The following is a 15422-nucleotide window of genomic DNA, read 5'->3' on the forward strand; positions in this document are numbered from 1 at the left end:
GCCACTTGCTTTCAGTGCCCTGGAGGGACAATCTGCTCTTTATAATGTGGTACAGCAATGAGGGTCAACAGTTTCTTGAACTTAGAGTCTCATTCCAGGTACTTACAGGGTGGTTAACCATATAATCCTTTGACTGTGAAAGAATGACAGACTGCAGGCTAAAGATAATGTGAAATCGTTTTATTCTGTTTTGCTCTGAAATTGTTGAACGTGTTTAACATATTTGTGCACACATTTCCCTCTTGCATGGTTTAAAATTTTCTGGTGTTAATTCTAGGTGTGCCATGTACACTAAGAGCTCCGCTGTTTGAAGGGTAGATGGCTCATTATTTGAGCATGTCCAAGTTGTACGTGACTTCATCGTCTTCTCTGGGTTCTTTCATGGCAGCCGGTTGCAGACCAAGATGATTTGCAGAAATTCTGCCACTTAATACATCAGTGCCAGGAGAAGTCTTTGCTGGAACCAGCACAGAAATTGCTGGAGAAACTCAGCAGGTCTGGCAGCATCTGGTGCAAGAAAGCAGAGCTGCTGGAATCACTGTGACCTCGATGTTTTTAAGATGTGGTCCCATCTCTTTTGTCATTTAAGCACAGTCTACACAATGGCACAGACCTCATGTTTAAATTCCCTTGTGACCTCATCCCTTCTTCATCTCTGTAATCTCCTCCAACTCTACTACCTTTCAAGAACTCTTCGATCCTCCAGGTCTGGTTCCCGTGCACCCCTCACTTAATATGTCTCACAAGTGGTGACTAGCTTTCAACTGTCATGGTTTAGTGCTTTACATCTTATTGCCTCTCCACCTCTCTCTCCCTGCTTTATGACTGTCTTAAAAATCATCTCTTTTACCATCCTTTCAGTCACCCTCCTAAAATTTCCTCTTTGGCTTCACATCCATTTTCGTAATTTCCTTGCTAAGAAACTATACATACGTACAAAGTTGTTGTATCTAAACAAAGGTGAAAAGTGAGAAGTAATTAACCAACAAGTCAAACATTATGTGCAGGGACTAGACCTGATGCATAGGATAAAGAAAACTCCACTCAATTCTCTCCATCTGCCTCAGGAACAAGTGCCCCCAGTATGGCAGGATCTTCAATTCAATGGGGCTGTGGAAGTTGCCACATGGCGTTGGGTCCACCAACCACGGGACAAGATAAGAAGTTGCCATGAGATATACCGAGTGCTGAGTTCTTTTGGACACCATCCCTTACAACTCATGCCCCCTCAAGCACCCACCCACACACTCCCCAAGTTAACTTGTGCCCACTTGTTGCAGCCCATACTCCGCACCCTCTCGCTTGACAAGTTATACCTTGTATGCCAACCCACTGCCAAGTCATGCCATCCCAGCCCCTACCATCCTTTGCCATTACACCTTCCATGCTAACTCACTAAGTACCCATCATAGTCAGGCCTCAGGAGTCCTGATGAGGTGAAACAAAATAGTCTTCTAAATATTTATTACAGACTTGATTATACAAAAAAATTATGTTTCCTGAAAAAGGAGACATGCTATTGTAGAGATAGTAAGCTGTTGTAGCTTTTTGATGTTCATTTATCAGGAGCAAATCAGTAAAATTTCAGTTCTGTAAACCCAAGCCACTATATGTTACGTACGCAGAGAACACTCATTCGTGAAATCCCATCGAATACATTTAAAGCTTCTCAAGTATTAATCCCTTATAAAAACAAACATTTGTACTTTTAACCTGAACCAAAGACAGTTAATCCCTGAATAATGTATTTGAGCTATCAACTTACCTGTGATTTTACAATACCCCTTTCCCCCACTTTACAATGGTAGATTGTGAAAAGTGATCAAGCATTAACAATGGTATAATAATTGCATTTAGGGTTATGTTAACAAACAGCTGTTCTTAAGGCCAGCCCAGGTTTTTTTTCACAACTCACAGACACAGCTAAGCTTGTTTTGCAATTTTTAAAGGGCACGTTATTTAAACAACTTGACAACTTGATAGACTTTGTAGACCTTATCTGACTTTTGTAGCTTTTCTGCCAATGTTAAAAACTCATGATTGTCACATTATGTGGTAAAGCCCTTGATCCAGTCAAGAAAGGAGACTATTTAAGACCATAAGACCATAAGACCATAAGACCATAAGACATAGGAACAGAAATTAGGCCATTCGGCCCATCGAGGTTGAACCGCCATTCAATCATGGCTGATAAGTTCCTCAACCCCATTCTCCTGCTTTCTCCCCGTAACCCTTGATCCCCTTGACAATCAAGAACCTATCTATCTCAATCTTAAATGTACTCAATGATCTGGCCTCCACAGCCTTCTGTGGCAGTGAATTCCATAGATTCACCACTCTCTGGATGAAGAAGTTTCTCATTATCTCCGCTCTAAAAGGTCTTCCCTTTCCTCTAAGGCTGTGCTCTTGGGTCTTAGTCTCTCCTACCAAGGGAAGCGTCTTCCCAAAATCCACTCTGTCCAGGCCATTCAGTATTCTGTAAGTTTCAATTAGATCCCACCTCATCCTTCTAAACTCCAATGAGTATAGTCCCAGAGTCCTATTCTCGTGAACCTCCTCTGAACCCGCTCCAGGGCCAGTACATCCTTCCTGAGATATGGGGCCCGAAACTGCACACAATACTCCAAATGCAGCCTGACCAGAGCCTTACAAAGCCTGTAGTACATCCCTGCTTTTATATTCAAGTTCTCTCAAAATAAATGCCAACATTGCATTTGCCTTCCTCGTTACTGACTCAACCTGCAAGTTTACCTTGAGAGAATCCTGGACTAGAACTCCCAAGTCTCTATGCACTTCAGAATTCTGAGTTTTCTCCCCATTTAGAAAATAGTCCATGCTTTTATTCTTCTTACCAAAGTGCATGATCTCACACTTTCCCACGTTGTACTCCATTTAACTAAGCACTGAGTTGAAATGGTCCTGCTCTGTTTGGTTTTCCTACATGTGGGAGTGATGTTCAAACCTCATTCCCACAACTCAATGAAATCTAGGTCTAACTCAGGAAAAGATACATAGTTAACTGGTAAGCAGGGGATTTACTGTACTTAAATTATAGGAAGCTTTAGAATTGTGCTGCATTTTTAATTTACTCTTAACAACATAAGTTTATTTTAATATGCAAAATAAGTTCTTACAGGTTAAATGCTGAGACCACATCATTTTTTAACAATGAGGTCTTTTCAATGTTTGCATTCTTAGAGAGAGATATAAAACTGATGGTGGTTCGACCTGAGGTTCACAATATCCCAAGCAAGGGGAAAGATTGAGAAGGAGGGACCTTTATGGTAACCTCATCTGGTACAGGAATTGAACCCATGCTGTGGGTGTTATTCTGTGTTCTAAACTAGCAGTCTAGCCCCAACTGAGCTAATCAACCCCTGTGTTCTGCTTCAGACAAAATGAGAAATACCTAACAGCAAATACAATTGAACAACAAAGATACTGTTCCAAATCATAAAATACTCATCACCACATTCTCAATGAGAGTTAAGCATCAAACATTGGCCTTACCAGTGATATCCACATGCCATGAAAGAATTAATTTTTGGTATGCTAGGAGTATGCACCATAAGCACAAGGCCTGAGGCTGCCCAACATATCTGCTTATTACCAGCAGACAGCTTTGGGTATGCAGAAGCAGCTTGCAGAATCCACAATTAGCTAGTTTGGGAAAGCCAATCAGCTGGACTATCTTTCCGGAGCTGTTGAGTTGACCCAGGAAAGGGAGGAGTTGGGGGGGATGGGAGAGACATTCCAAGGGGGCAGAGATGATCAGGTGGGGTCCAGAAAAAAGTCCTGGGGACCATCGTGAGACTGCTGGAGGAAGCCTGCTCCTCCTGGCTGCACAGTCGGGTAAACATTTAAACAAAGCTATCCTGTTTAATTGGCAGCCTTGAGCAATCCCTTTAAAGGCTGTTAGTATGGTCACAGTTAGACAGATGGGATAAGTCTGAATGCACAGGCCAAACTTCTGTTATACTAGTGCCTTTACCAATATTAGAGACAGCACACTAGGAAGAGAATGCTGTTAGGGTGGCATGATCCCAATAACATGCCAGCAAATGAGAGAAATATCAACTTGGTCATTTGGTAGATCCCTCGGAATTTCCAGTCAATTAGTTGCTGTCAAGTATCCCATCCCTTTAAAGGACCAGAGCCTGCTTGCAAGATCTGCAAACCAATTGAGGTTTGGCAGCACCTCAGTCTCAACATCTTCACAGTGAGCAGTGGCCACAGCTGGGGCTGCATCCAACCACAAGGGTGCAGTGATGGGTCCTGCAGTAGGAAGACAATGGGCACTCCAACCCTCATCTTCCCTTGGCATTTTACTTGCCAAACCCAGCCACTGCCCAATCTTAGAAGTTTGGTAAAATCTATTCTGTCTGCACAGAACGATCCTCACACCATAACAGACTGTTTAAAGGACTGTGATTAACTCTCTTGCGAAATAGGCCCACAATTAAACAAAAGTCATTTGAGTGAGGACTGGAGGCCGTCGGTTTCTGTGGAATTATATACCAATATGAGTCATTGCCTTCAGAACAATGCAGACAACCTGAGAAAAAAAGATGTGGAATGTTATTAGGAAGATAATTCAATTAGAATAGAATGGTTTTCTGCTCTTATGAAGCAATGTCTTTATGCTATTCCAGTAATCCTGCACTTGAAATGCTTTCTTATTGAAATAACAACTTTGGTCGTTCTTTTTTCAAAAATTTATTTTTGGGATGATGGCATTGCTGGCTGGGCCAGCATTTACTACCTGTAGAGGGGTTAAGAGTCAGCCAAATTGCTGTAGGTCTGGAGTCACATGTAGGTCAGATCAGATAAGGATGGCAGTATTCTCCCTTGAAGGATATTAATGAGGACCACTGGGTTGGCACTCAACAATGGTTTCATGGTTATTATTAGACCCTTAATTCCAGATTCTTTGTTGAATTCAGATTCCACTATCTACCATGTGGGATTTGAACCCAGGTCCCCGGAACATAAGCAGAGTTTCTAGATTAACAGTCTAGCAATAGTACCACTAGGCTATTGCTTCCCTTTTTGATATTATGAGGTCTGTACATAGTAGCAACAAGGTATCTCTGCATGAAATAGGATTGCTGTTAACCACAGGAGGGAGGCATTACTTATCACCAATCTTAGTAGTCAGTCCAGACATTTTTATGAGAAGATTGTTTAGTTGACCGGGGCTTTCTGTAACATTAAGATGATTGAATGACAGGCAATAATTCACATCAACTGTCTTCATGTTCTGTGGTGGCTTTTGCTGACTTTTTGTTAAGAATACACTATTGCTACATTCTGTAACAACAGAGGCCATCATCCTTTGTTGCCTTCATTAATGAAGAACATATTCTTATATTACCTTACCAACAGATAACCAAACTTGATTTAACTGTACCTTTCAACAAATGCAGTTTCTAACAAAACATTTTTGAAAAGTACCATTGCAGTTTTGTTTTAAATCTCCCAGACATTCACCACGCAAGGCTTCATACACCTGAAAATGTAGTAGGGAACTGCTGTAGATGACTAAATTATACAATCTTCAAAACAATATTAGTGGATAAGCACTAATGAATCAGCTCAATACCACAACACAAGAAAATCTCTTTGTTGAAGGAAACTAAGTAGTGTCTAGTTCACCGAAGATCATGAATGAAAGAAATGAGTGCGTGAATTTTCTGCAGTGTGGATGTGACCCATCTGGATTCAGAATTTGATCATAGTCTGTACTGGATTAATTGATTTCAGCCAGAATGCTGGCAATGTCCTCTGTAATTGACTTATTTTCGAATTATTTCCAAATAATATTAGGAAAATTGCACCATAAAATTATGATGAACTGTTTTGCTTGCTTCAACAAAAAGAAAAAGTGTGTGCTGGTACAATTATTGTAAATATTGAAATACTTGCGTCTGGTTTTGTATTTGGAGCAGTAAATTTTGTATCACTGGTGGAGAGCTACCCTTGCAAGAGTGTAGCTGGTCTCTGACTTTTACCTCCTTGGTTATAACTTTCCTATTGACATGCAGCCTTTACTCTTACAAATACCAACTAAGATAGAAATGTAAAATTTAATATATACCATAATTATTAACATATATATTCATTTTTAATTACTTAATGTATACTATTTGTTGCAATTCAATTGCTATTCATCACCTGGTTAATTTGCACTGCTCACAATACGGTACTTAATCTTCACTATAAATATCCTCACTCTTCATAGCACTTACTGTATATTCTAGCCCCAATTAGAAAAGAAAACAGTTAAATTTGATCAGAGATAGTAGGAACTGCAGATGCTGGAGAATCCGAGACAACAAGGTGCAGAGCTTGATGAACACAGCAGGCCAAGCAGCATCATAGGAGCAGAAAGGCTGACGTTTCGGGCCTAGACCCTTGTTGCCTCAGTTAAATTTGATGATGGATGGTCATTGGGATGTAAACTGTGAAACAAACTTGTTCCATTTCTATTCCCCAGAGTCAGCATCAATCCCACTAGGCTAGTTATAGTGTTACCATTTGCACAGAAATGTTGTTGTAACAATTTGCATTGAACCCACACCCAGAAGATTAATTTTAATACATCAGTGCAATTTCTTTATTATTTTCCCACGCAAGGAACTTTTACTAACCTTTTATGAGGGAGATGGAGTATTTAGTGCAAAGTTTTAGATAAGTTTGGATTCTATGTCAACAAACACTAGAAAGCAGACTGAAACGTCCAAGCTCATTTCACATAGAAGCTTTATAGTTATTAAAGTAGTCCCCAAAACACACACCATGCTGGCCTGTCTGTTTGAGCCATTGTGAGGGTTGAACCATTTTTCAGGCTGGCGCTAAGTGGGGAACCTGCTGCATTTCACCTCTCTTGGGTAGGTGGGAAATTGGCCTAACTCCACATGGATCAGGCCAAAAGGTTGACCCTGGTTTGAGGTAGGCCTCAGACTAGGGCTTATGGGTGCATATAGCGGCAGGAGGATCAGGAGTGCCTGGTGAATTGTATTGAGCAAGTGTCAATCTTTTCATAGGAAAAATGCAGATGGAATTAGCAAGAACAAAGTCCAGCTAATATCCATGATATTCATGATAGTCAGTATTTGGAAAACACATTCGCACATGCAACACATGTGGTGCTGTAGTTTGAAAGTGTCAGATATGCAAAGAGCAATAGTAGCTAACAGGAGATACTGATAAAGTTATATGCGCTTTGTTTTGTTCTTCGCTATTTATTCAACCTAGGACTTCTGACAACATCATCAACAATGAGAACTAACGTTAAATAAAAATAGGAAATGCTGGAATTACTCAGCAGTTGGACAACATCTATGGGGAGAGAAACAGAGTCCATGTTTCAGGTCAATGATCTTTCTCCATGTAGTCATCTGTAACATAAACTCTGTTTCTCTCTCTCTCTCCCCAGGCGCTGTTTGACATGTCGGTTCTTTCTAACCTCTTCCCATTTCAGATTTTCAACATTTGCAGTATTTTGCTTTTATAGTAGAGAACAAGCCTTATGTAGGTACTGAAAGTCAGCTCAAACGCGGAGACTTGTTTTCTTAAATGGGAGAAACATCATCAAAAACTGGAAATGCTTGAAATGAAAGGAAGCCCATCAATACTTGAAAGAGAAGAGTTATTTCTGATGAAAGCTTAAGACTTTCAAGATGGCGGTGCCAGCACAGTAAGTTGTGTCTGGGTTTGTCGGAGCCCATCCATTCCAGGCCAGCAGCATCCTTTTCTCTACGCACTTTTCATCTTCTTCTATTTCTGTTTCATTTCTTTCTTCATCTTCGAGGCTGCAGGTTGGGGCGGTGGCTGCAGAATCTGGACTCCTGGCAGCTGTGGCAGTGCCCGGACTTTTGGTGGTGAGTGAGCCTGGAGCAGAGACACATGGCAGCAGTAGGCCTGGAGCCTGGACTCATGGCAGTGTTGGATGGCAGCAAAGCTGGGGTCGCTTGGGGCATTGGAGTTGTCACTACTATTCCTGGTGAGGTGATTCCCTGAGGACCGGAACACCTTGCAGAAGCCCTGGAGCTGTGCTTGACCCCAATTTGAACACAAGATGGGCTCTTATTTAAGTAATTTCCTTTTTGTAGCTCAAAACGGCACCAGATCATAGAGTCCCTCCATTGTGGAAACTGGCCACTCAGCCCAGTAAGCCCACACCAACCCTCCGAAGAGCATCCCAGCCAGAACCATCCCGTTATGCTTTCCCTGTAAACCCTGCATTTCCCCATCACTAACACACCTAAGCTACACATTCCTGAACACTATGGGACAATGTAGCATAGCCAATTCACCTAGCCTGCACATTTTTGGACTCTGGAAGGACACCAGAAATCCACAGACATGTGGAGAACATGCAAACTCCACGCAAACAGTCACCTGGGGCTGGACTCGAACTCGGGTCCCTGGCACTATGAGGCGGCAGTGCTAACCCCTGAGCCACCAGATGTCGAAACAAAACACTTTTCAGTGTATCTTCAAGATACATATAACAACAAAATCATTCATTCATTCATACTTAACGACATATCAAACAATTACTTAAAATCCAAGTAAGACTTGACAAAGTTTTACTTGACATTTTTTTTTTAAATCTGTCCTAATATTTTCTTCTGTGGCTCAAAGCCAAATTATGGTTTAAAACACTCCTGAGAAGCAGCTTTGGAAAATTTGCTATATCAAAGGCACTATATAAATACAAATATTTGTTGAACAATAGAATAGGCTTGAAGGACTATATAGCCTATTTATGATCCTATTTCTTATGGTTATAGTTATAATGTCAGGGTCACTTGTGTAGTTTTGCACTCCACAGCATGGAATGAATGTTTTTTTTTCTTCTTTATTCATTCACAGGATGAGAGCATCACTGGCCAGGCAGCATTTATTGCCCAGAGGGCTGTTAAGAGTCAACCACATTGCTGTAGGTCTGGAGTCACATCTGGACCAGACCAGGTAAGGATGGCAGTTTCCGTCCCTAAAGGACATTAATGAATCAGTGGGGTTTTTCCAACAATTGACAATGGGTTCAAGGTCATTATTAGACTCTTAATTCCAGATATTTATTGAATTCAAATTCCACCATCTGCTGTGGTGGGATTTGAACCCAGGTCCCCAGAATGCAATCAGGGTCCCCAGTTTAACAGTAGAGCAATAATACCACTAGGCTATTGCCTACATTGTTAAAGCCATTGAAAGCATACAGAGTAAATTTACCAGGAATAGGAGCTTGTAGTTTGCAAATGGACACAGACAGGTTGGACAGGATTTGCTCAGCTGGGGCAGGAAACAGAAGTTGGCACAGATTCCAGGTGCTGCAACTGCCACAGAGTAGAAAACAGTCATTCGCCTACAAGTTTCACCAGAGCAGCAAATAGTGGGCACCAGGTTAGGTCCCATTAAGAGTGGCATGCAGAATCTTGAAACTTGGGAGGCAGTCAGAAAACTTTATTCTTGAAAGGATCAGCAAGCTGTCCTTGAGAATAAGTAAGAGGGTACTTGATTATGGAGGGGTCCTTCCTCCAATGTTTTAATATCTGCTTAAAAACATTGATTCAACAGTTAGGTTATTACTCTGTGGTAGGGAATCCTGTACAAAGGCACTCTGCAATTGTTTCTCCACCCATGTTGGCAGGAGCCCTGGGCCTCTGTTTGATGACTGCAAGGTGCCTCTTTTCAGGGGCTTAAACTGGGCCTCTGTAGGAACCTGGAGGCAGTCTGGAAAATTCCAGCTGGCTTCTTTTATTTGCCTTCAATTTGTAAAAAGCTTGATGATCTACCTGGTCTCTGTGGCCAGCATTGCTTGCCTCCAGTTCAGCTTCGTCCAAAATGGTCTGTAAGCAGGATGGAGTTCGGGAACAGGCCCTCTGGTTAGTTTTCAGCCCTGCTCACTGCCCATCCCAGCCCTGGCAGTGGTGAATGGCTCGCCAACTAATACAATGGCAGATTGAGTTCAACATGGAGAAGTGTAAAGTGCCTCATTAAGTGTAAACAAAACACAATTTGTTACACTTTTTTCATGGTGAGAGACTAGAAGCTAAAGGATATATGTCTCCATGTACACAAGCCAAGGATAAAATGGGCATAAAAGGATGGAAGGTTATCCTTCATCACAAGAAGAGAAAGTATTTGTACAGAGACTTAGTCAGACCTCATTCTGGAATAGTGTATCCAGTTTTAAAAACTACATTTCAGGAAGGATATATGAGCCTTTGTTGAGGCCAGTGTGATACCATAACTTTATCTTCATAATCACACAGGTGCTAAACTCAAAGGCAAACCCTGAGTTCAGAATAACATTTGCATATCTCTGTATCCCAAGCCATTCTTTTCATTTGCTAATAATTTACTTCAAGCTTTGGGCCATCCATCATTAATAGTCTCAGCCTTCCTTCTCTTTCTTCGGGTCTTTCTGCCACAACATCTCTTACAAAACCCTTCCTTTTAAAACGTGTTGTAGCCAGACTTAGCTGTTTCCTAATTCTATTCTGTAGAGGTTTGTTCACTCCCCACAGAACTTTATCATTTTTTACATCAAAGCACACTTTTGCACACTTGTCAGGCTGTTAATCAATTGTCTAATCGCTAGTAATAATGCTCTGCTGTAAAGAAAGCAGAATGCTCAGACAGTAGTTCCAATCTCCATTTTTCTGCCAACGACCCTGTTAATAGTCTGCGTGACCTGTTCAGAGTCAGCTATTTCAGGATCAGCAGCCAAATGAAGGCGTTAACCATCTGGTTATGGACAATAAAGCACATTAAAGTTGGTTCGTAAAGGCATGAAGAATGCAAGAATTGAAGGTAGCCACTAATGTAATGCAGGAACCAAACAGGAAACTCTGCAGTATGGATATTATGTACAAATTTCTCAATCCCATTCTTTGGAAGTGTTGAATGTTTTTTCTTATGGGTATTTGCCAAACGTACAATGAGGACAGTGGCAGTTTTCATGTAACATGGCAATGGCAGTGCAGTATACATTGGAAAGACTTGATGACTCCCCAGGGCACAATAGGAGGAGCATTGACGAAAAGCTGGATTTTACTGGGGGCTGGGTAGTGGCATATTGCAGAGTAGGGGGTTATATAGTGGTAAATGTCTTCTGCCCCCAAAAAGAAAAGTCTGTTCCAAATAAGCCGACATTTGAAAAGCATGTACTGCTTTAATAGCAAATTGAGGGCAGTTTGAAAAGGCTGAGTGTCGATCTTCTATCCCTTAGTGGACAACAAGTCACCCTCAAGAGCTGCTGACCTCCAGTAACCCCAGCAATATCACTAACTCAGTAGCAGGAGCTGCCAGGACTGAAAGCATTTCCATGAAGAGGCATGATGGAGTGAGTTCGGCCTTGGATTTTAGGTGGGAGGGGTAGGGAGGTGCAAGGTGAGAAGGTGGTGACGGATTTAAAGACCATTTGGGGAGGAGAGAAAGACAGGGAGTGACATCATGGCACTGCCCCCCGATGTGTACTGGGCAACACCCGATCGATACGCTTCTCATCTTCCTTCTTCTGACCAACTGCAATTTTAATTGCAATGCTGGTGGAGTCAGGATCTTAATTGGGCAGTTAAGTGCCTCAACAGGTCTAAGAATGCAATATCCTGGGGGCCTGGCCAGAGCTGGGTGGGAAGGGGCTGATCTGATCATCTGACATACTTCACATGGACCCCACTAAAGTAATGCCAAATACAAGAACATAAAGTCCAGCCAAAAGAACATATGTCAGGGAGATAGAAACGTGATGTTTATTATTATATTCTACTCTATCACAAATACATAGTTTTCGCGAGTGATTTTAGATCCTGCCTTATTTCTGATGAAAAGTAATTGCTGTCACAACTTGCAAAAAAAATCAACAACAGCTGTGTTTGACACAGAATGCTGGACAAGTCATAGGATCCCTAGATTGTAGAAACAGGCCCAATTAGTCCATACCGACCCTCTGAAGAGCATCCCATCCAGACCCAACCCATCCCTGCATTCCCCATGGCTAACCCACCTAGCCTGCACATCCTGGTCTATGGGCAATTTAGCACGGCCAATCCACCTTCCCCGCACATCTTTGGACTGTAGGAGGAAACCCATGCAGACATGGGAGAATGTGCAAATTCCACACAGCCAATCATCCAAGGCTGGAATCAAACCCAAGTCCTTGGCATTGTGAGGTATCAGTGCTACTGTACCACCCTTCTGTAATTCATGAACCATGGCCAACAAATTAGTTAAGAGACAGGAGGTTTATGCTAAGAGAACAGGTTTACCCAATTATGAAGTATTGGAGTCCACAGACCAGTAGAGTCATCTAATGTGATAAAGACCATAAGACATAGGAGCAGAAATTAGGCCATTCGGCCCATCAAGGCTGCTCCACCATTAAATCATGGCTGATAAGTTCCTCAACCCCATTCTCCTGCTTTCTCCCCGTAACCCTTGATCCCCTTGATAATCAAGAACCTATCTATCTCAGTCTTAAATGTAATCAATTACCTGGCCTCCACAGCCTTCTGTGGCAGCGAATTCCATAGATTCACCACTCTCTGGCTGAAGAAGTTTCTCTTTATCTCTGTTCTAAAAGGTCTTCCCTTTACTCTAAGGCTGTGCCCTCAGTTCCTAGTCTCTCCTACCAATGGAAGCGTCTTCCCAAAATCCACTCTGTCCAGGCCATTCAGTATTCTGTAAGTTTCAATTAGATCCCCCTTCGTTCTTCTAAACTCCAATGAGTATAGTCCCAGAGTCCTCAAACGTTCCTCATATGTTAAGCTTTTCATTCCTGGGACCATTCTTGTGAACCTCCTCTGAACCCGCTCCAGGGCCAGTATATCCTTCCTGAGATATGAGGCCCAAAACTGCACTTAAAAAAGGTTCTCATATAATATAAGAAGCAGTGAAAAACAAGAATATAAAAATGCTTGCAAGAGATTTCACAGCTAACTTCATTTTTTTTGTTAATTGATTTAGAAAAATAGAATGGTAAAAGGGAATGCGGGCCTATTATTGAATGATGCAGGTAAAATGACAATGGAAATAAGGAATTAGAAGACTTGTTACATTAGTAGTTTGTATTTATTTTTACAGTAGGAGAGGTAAGAAATACCAACAGCACAAGATTCTAGAAATAAATAAAGTGCAGGAACTTGGTGGGTTAAATCTAACTTTTAAATAGTCATAAAGAAAATAATGGAACTTAAGATAAACAGATCTCCAGGACCTGATGTGCTTCCTGTTTCCATGGGAAACAAAAATTAACAATTAGTTAAACTAAAACAACACTTGTTACAAACTTTCAAGGCCCTATGAATGGCCAACTTTGGAAACCCAGTGAAATTATTAAGTTTCTTCGGAGTGAGTTATAATCAAATCAATGGGAGGTTTCAAAAAACCAACCTAGTTAGTAATTAATGTCTTAAAATAACCTAAATATATATGTAACACCACTATTTGAATAAACACACAAAAAGAATTAAAAGAAGGGGGAGATTGAATATATTCTATAATTGATATAAAAATACACGACTGCGTGGAAGTAAAAACTTCTTGTATATAAAATAAAACTATTTGACATGCAAAGATATTTTCAACAAATTTCACTTCATTATAATGTAGAATTAGCAGCACTTTTTTAAAGATTCAAGTACGATAATATTAATTCTATTCACTGAGAGTTAACTTTCTACTAGATATATTTGCACTCACAAAACCTCTGGCTCTGCTTTAATTTTGACCAAGACCTGCATGTTGTTCATATTGTTTTACTTTATTTACAAGCTTTGGGGTTGTTTTGAGCTTTGCGTGATAGTGTAAAGTGGATGTTAATGACTCAACATTCATTTTTAAATCTCTTCCAAATTTAATTTTGATTGAACTTAAAGGAATTAGCAACTGGACAGAAATATAAAATGGGTAGTCAAGTTATTACAACTACATTGACTCAGTTGTCCAAAGTCAAAATCAGCCCCTATTTTCTTTTCAGCACAACCAACAAATCAAATGCAGGATACAGTCACCTGGGAAATGTTATTATTGATTGAATGGGAATGGTGTCTGAATGCCTTGGGACCTGTCAAAATTACGGGAATGTGGTTGTTGAGGGTGTGTGGTGTTGATATCATGGCACATATAGACCCAAGAAGCTTTCCTGAGGTGTTTTAAATTACCCCTTGTGTGGTTCATTCTTTCTACATGTTGTTTTTATTCCATTCCTAAGTACCCCCCGACTGAGGTGAGGAAACGATGTGTGGCTTCTGAATCACTAACAAGTTGGCTATGGTTCGGAAGCATCTGAAATCAACACACTGATTTGTGTGCAATGATACCATGTATTTTGTTATCCAGTTGTTGAGGGATTGGGACGTGGGGGGAAGGGTGCCTTTCTTAAACAGTGCCTGTCGTTAATTGCAGAAGACAATGTGTTGGGCCAGAGACATCATTCCTCCCATTAGTTGAATCTTCCTTTGCTTCTCCACACCACTGGAGACCATTTTCTCATGAGACTCAAATCTGACTGATGGTAGAACATGGAATGTCCACAATGTGTTGAAGATTCCTACAATGCCTCATCCTCAATGACATGCAATAGATGCAATGTGTCTGAAGCAAGTGCACCTGATTTTGCTTCATTTCCATTGTAACCTAATGGCCAATATGTTGTCTAAAGAAGACAGTAGATTGGACATTATTAGCATCTAAGCACATTTCTCCATTTAGAAACTGTACTTTCATTGATTGAACTATGAAGTAGCAGGCTGAAATATATAATGAGGATAATACATACCATCCCTCCAAGAGTTCCCATTCCTACAAATTGTGCCACATGCTAATCATGGTTTGATTAAAGTTTCTTCCAGTCAGTCCTGCTTCATACATTGCCCTAGTATTCAGAACAAAGTGGCCTTCAATCATAAGAAGAACATAAATTAACAATTGCAATGCATTCATCATCTTACTGGTGTGAAAATTGCATGCCCTTCACTAAGTTTGATACCAAAATGGGTAACCTTGAACTCCACATTAGTGCTCATGTGGTTTATGGCATTATATTCATCAGATGACTGTCAATATTTATTAAATACCATTTTTAACAAAATACACTGAAGAGGATTCTTAGTGTGTGTCCTATAAAACATATTAAGATATGTTAAAATACATATCATGTCAACCAAACTCTGGTATGTTCTTCAGATCCAGTATAACCTTCTTTTGCCTCTCCCACTGCTGGGCATCTTCAGCCTTAGACTAAAACATTCAGCACTTTATCTTCAGAAAACTATCTATTGGAATCTTGATGTCCAAGTCCAAATTGTCAATTTCTATTTTGTTGGGTTCTGTGCATGTCACAGCTCTATGGATCACATACTCACTGTCTATACAAGGACACTGTCTGTGCCCCTGGTTCAATCTGGTTA

Source organism: Rhincodon typus, chromosome 9 (assembly GCF_021869965.1).
Source record: "Rhincodon typus isolate 14 chromosome 9, sRhiTyp1.1, whole genome shotgun sequence".
Taxonomy (NCBI): Eukaryota; Metazoa; Chordata; class Chondrichthyes; order Orectolobiformes; family Rhincodontidae; genus Rhincodon; species Rhincodon typus.